Source organism: Pseudophryne corroboree, chromosome 1 (genome assembly GCF_028390025.1).
Source record: "Pseudophryne corroboree isolate aPseCor3 chromosome 1, aPseCor3.hap2, whole genome shotgun sequence".
Taxonomy (NCBI): domain Eukaryota; kingdom Metazoa; phylum Chordata; class Amphibia; order Anura; family Myobatrachidae; genus Pseudophryne; species Pseudophryne corroboree.
Genome location: NC_086444.1, coordinates 218468463 through 218474292, shown reverse-complemented (window position 1 = coordinate 218474292; position 5830 = coordinate 218468463).

The following is a 5830-nucleotide window of genomic DNA, read 5'->3' as shown; positions in this document are numbered from 1 at the left end:
ATGCTAATATGGACAAGATTGTTCATATTGGCTTGCATGCAAAAGCGACCCTGCACCAACGATAAATGAGCAGGGGCCGCGCATCATTCATTGTTGGTACCTACACACTGAATGATATGAACAAGTTCTCATTCATTACTGAATGAGAATGTTCATATCATTCAGTTATATCGCCTAATGTGTAGGGCCTATTAAAATGTACTATTTCAATAGATTGCAACCAAATAAAAATTCATCCCTATCTGAACAATATTTAGTAGAAAGCCAATTATAGAAACCAATTTACAATATAGAAAGCAATCTAGGGAACGCTGTATAAACCAAAGAGCAAGGCCCATACAAGGTTTCTCAGGAACATGGACAGAGTTTCATCCTACTGGTCTTTATCCCCCACAATACAGACTTTACAAGACCCGCACTTACTGATTTTGCAAAATCGAAAATAACGGTTACGTCCTCCTGGCTAGCCACAAGGCTGCAGTTAACATGCACTTACAGGTATATCCACAGAAACATAGAAACATAAAATTTTGACGGCAGTTAAGAACCACTTGGCCCATCTAGTCTGCCCTAAACATATGTACAAGCACACACTTGCACAGTAGGGTTCACTTTTATCAGGAGCCAATCAACATACCAGTATATTTTTGGATTGTGGGAGGAAACCAGAGATGAAACCATGCAAGTACGGGGAGAATATCCAGTTGCAAAACGCTGTCCAGGCTCCTCTACTGCCCTGGGGAAAACACAGGATTTCTACAATGGAACACTTTAAAGATTAGATTTCAAAGTAAGGGGAAAAAAATATTGCAATAAGCAACAGACATATTATTTTTATAATTTGTTTGAGTCCTTATCTATGCATTATGTACATACACCATTACCATTTTCACCCGAATACTTTTCATGACAATTTAAGGGGAAAAAAAAGCCAAGACAGCACAGCAATACTCAGCTCCCTGGTAATACTGGATTCAAATTGTAAACAGAGACTTATTGCATCGCTAACCACTCATGGTCCATTCTGCATATGCGTGGCCCTGCACTATATATACAGCAAGTAAATAACCAGCATCACTCTAGGTTCTGTCAATCACAATAAACTGAGACTGGGCAAAATCAGGCAGACAAAAAAGTAACAGAATAATGCTCGCAAGTGGGGGTGTTTTTTATTTTATGTGCATAATTCTATAAATTGGGAGATTAGAGTTATATATGGGATATTTGTACAGATTTTAACATATGCATTTTTCTTAAGACTGAACATGAGTAAATTATTAAAAAAAATAATGGATGTAATATCACAGTGCATAAATAAACTAAGTTTTAGGTAGAAACAAAAATTGTCTCCGTTATACATAGCACAATATCACAAAATGTAGTTGTCACATACAGGACAAGCCAAGTCCACCACCATTTTGTAAAGGAAACCTACTTGATAATTCAGCTCATCTCTTTGTAGCCTGTGCTGTTTTTTATAAAAACATACTGTATGAGAAACAGCTACAGTATAATTTAACTATAGCAATAATAGCTATCATTTAACATGACAACCTGAAAACTCAAAAAAATATACAGCTACAAAAAAATTTATTACAGTGTCACAGATGGGACCTTTTTACTAATTTTCATGGAATGGCCAATTATTACTTTATTCTAAAAATGTGTTACCTTATACTTTGGAGCACTTGAATGAAGCATACTATCCATTCAGGAACTTAGCTTGAAATGTCAGAGTCCAATACCAAAACTGTGATTGGACCTTTAAAGAATCATCTTACAGTCAGATTAATCCACACTCATTATCAAATAGGACAGAGTTTTAATTATAGTACTAGTTATCTGGTACAATTGAATGGTTTATATACAGTATACTGTCATATTACCCTTATTATTTTCCAAATTATATTACTACCTGGATAAATATCTTATGCAGTCATATTATATTTGTACTTTTTTTTTCTGGCACAGAGCCATCATATTGACGGGTCTGGTAGCAGTTGCATGGACTGCTATGGTTAGTTAAACCCTTACATATGTGCTATGTCCAGTTAAAGCTGCATGACATACTGTACAGTTAAGCAGTGTCGGACTGGGGCATGTAGGGCCCACCGGGAAAATGCAGTGGTAAGGGCCCCTGTTTAGGGGTGTGGCCAGTCCACAGAGGGGGTGTGGCCTGCCACCTCATTGGTTTGATTAACCATTAGAGAGTGCAACATCCGGGCCCCTTCATAAATATATACAGTAAATTCATCTGCTGCATGCATGATAATGTAACAGATTAATAACAGCAATGCACTGTAGAAAATAGACCATAGTCCAGTATAAGGTAACATATGTATGATGTATAATTCAAGTGCACAGTCTAGAACCTGATCCTTAGAGCAGGAGGTGGGCCCCCAGGCAGTGGGGCCCGCCGGTGGCTTCCCCTGTACCCCTGTGGGCCAGTCCAAGCCTGTAGTGAAGTGATTGCCATGTCCTGCCATTAAGAAATTAACCATTGTCTGCTTTTTTTAATGTATTTTTTTAATACTGTTTCTAACAATTGTGTTCTGCCAATAATTTAACAATAACAAGTAAGACAGACACTGATGCTTCTTCAATCATGCAAATGAGAATGATATGTAAATGTTATTTTTTCAGTTATTTCCATAGATTTCTAACATCTTTATCAGTCCTTTCACATGTTGGAGGAAGATTTCTGTCACTGAATCACATTGGTGTTGGCAAAATAGCATATTTTTGTGTAAAGAAACGCTTCTGTTCAGTAGTTAATTGGCTGGCCTATGTAAAGGTGTTAATGTTGCAGCAGTGTGCTTCGTGATATAGTTTTGGGCAGCACAGAGCTGAACCAGCCAAATCCACCAGGAGGTTCAGAAAACCACTGCACGCCTCATTGTAACCTAATTGACATTAGTAGAGTACAGAAAAAAAGAAAAGATTATGCACAAGGCCAGTATGTATATTGGATGTGTTATGACTGCCTACTGTGACCGTGAGCTTACACAACACTTTCCAAGTGTTTCACCTACAACAGTGCTTCTTACAGAACTACAATCATTCACTGGTACTCAGTGGTTACCAAGTCTAAGTAGTGTAAGCCCATTTAACAATACATACGTATATTTAAAGGTAACAGGACACCTCAGAGACTACTAAAACTATAGACAGCAAACATCATTCCAGATCTTCAGTATAGCATGGGCAATCTTCACTGAAGAGTGTGCTTGTCAGTTTTCCAAATAGCTTTAGTAATGTTTGGCTGGACAATTCTCTCAAATAATAGAAATCTTTTCCACAATAGAGAATTGATGATATTTTGCAAGAATAGGTAAATGCCTAGTATAGAAGTATTTCACAGTTCTTTCCAATAGCACAAGTATATGTATTTACAAATAGATAATGGATTTCCTGAACAGCACAATTGATTTGCATAGCAGCAAACTGTAGAACAGATCTTCAGAATACTCCAAATTGATTGCACTATAATGAAATGCCACACTGTCCTTTTTAATATGCACAAATCATAAGCACTGTATCAAAATACTTAGCAGATTTTCACAGAGTCAAGGTTAGCTTCATTATAGAGAAATATCAACAAGTAAGAAGCTTTGCTAATTGAACAGGCAGGTGAACGTTGCTGAGCAGCTCAGGGCAGGAATCCATGTATGCATAAGGGCAAGACAGGATTAGACTGATTACAACCCACAACAGAGTGTATAAGGGCTGAACAGCCAATCAGCACCAATCAAAGGACCAAGCAAGATTCAACTACAGCAAAGTAATAAGGGGTCCGAAAGAAGCCTAGCACAATGAGACCTAGTATGCACAGCTGACTGGTTATCAGGAGACTGTTTGCAGCTCACAGAACTATCCTAACCATTATCTATCAAGTTGTGCTTATTACAAATTCTAAAAGGATGTCAATATGGAATATTACTTTCACTATGAAAGTTCTCATTGTGAGAGATTTACTGACTCAGCCAATCAAGGGAAGCACAGCTGGATATAACACATGAACAATACATGTTGAGCTCAGATGAGAGCAGCTGGTTAGAGATGCAGCAGCTCCATCTAATACTCTGTGTGATATGTCTATCTAATCTGCAAAATAAAGTCCTAAAAAGAGAAGAGGTGAGAGGCCACACCAATGGACATAGGAAAGTCCTGCACTGCTTTATGCTACAGAGTGAAGAAGTCCAAATACCAGATACCCAGAAACCCAACAGATGATTCTCTGTTCTGGAATCTGTATGATGCCCCCAGGCCTGGCTTTCAGACTTGCATGTCTGTGCATGTTGTGCATGACGCCTTCCTAAATTTCTAATGCAGTTTGTGCTTTCAAATCTTCACAGAATATCAGGACAAAAAGTACATCTACAAGAAAAACCTGTTGAAAACCAATTTGACTGCAAACTCAGTGGTCAGCCAGTCAGAAATATGCAATTTAGTAGCACATCTTCTTTTTATAGAAATAACTTGTGTTGCTTGCTGCACATGCTAGAGATATGATAGATATATATATATATATATATATATATATATATTGCAAATAGAGGAAGGCTTGTCAGCGCTTAACCGTGATACCGAATTATACTAGAATGTAGACCAGAGTGTTATGAATAGTAAAAAATTTAATAGACTGTAATTAGCACCAACATAAAGGTAAATAAATATAAATAAAAGCAATGGCCCTAAAACAAGGAGCCAGCAATTACAGTCTATTAAATTTTTTACTATTTTTATAAAAAAAATTTACTGAGTCTCCAGCAAATTATAAGACACCATTGGTCGCTGAAAATTACCTTATTCCTTTTTACCTTTACACTGTACATGAAGCACTTTACCAACGCTTCTCTCTTTAAGGTATAGCTGACGCCCAAATATATCTAAGGGAGTGTCTGAATAAGGAGAACTTTTCAATCATTCATAACACTCTGGTCTACATTCTAGTATAATTCGGTATCGCGGTTAAGCGCCGACAAGCCTTCCTCTATTTGCAATTTCCATGGTAATCTTTGCCTACGGCTGCCTTCCATAAGCCGATACCGCTCATACAGTATGTTCAGAACCGGGGAACGCACCAACAAAAGAAATAATGTATGCCATAAGATCTTTAATGAAACCAATACCACTGAGAGCGTACCCAGTACGGACTCACTTGATGAGATATTCTGGAGTATGGAAAGACTACTAATTAAAGAAGTGAAGGCATGGTGGGACGTCAAAGGGTTGGAGCACTATATCAGCGTGGATCGAATACCCAGGGGCCTCAGAATAAACAAACAGCCCACATTTGGAACAGAAAACCCAGAATTCATGAAAGAATGGGATAACACACTCCACAGCTGTTCAATTAAACTAATGAAAATCCTGGTGACAGAGAAAAAACGTATCATCTCCACCCTGGAAACAGAAATCAAAGAGACTGAAACGAAGTTAGAAATATTCAAGGACAAAGAGGATTTCAAGATCAACGAAAAAGTATTGAATAGGAAACTGGAGCAAGTTGAAGATGAGGTTATAAGGAATAAAGGAAAGAAATTTGTACGGGACAAGCAAGATTATGAGAACAACAAAGTCAAGAATTGGAGCAGATTTAATGGAAATGACAAGATTGAACCGAGAACAAAGAGGGAATAGGCAATCTGTACCAAGAAGAGGTATAGATAACGGAAGGAACTATCCACAGAAAAGACATAATATACAGACCACTAATAGATTTTCTACACTACAAAGATTGAACTCGGCAACTGAGGAGGATTTTTTATCACCAGGCAAAAGCACACGATTCAAAACCATGGCAAGAAATATACCGAAGGAGAAGGTC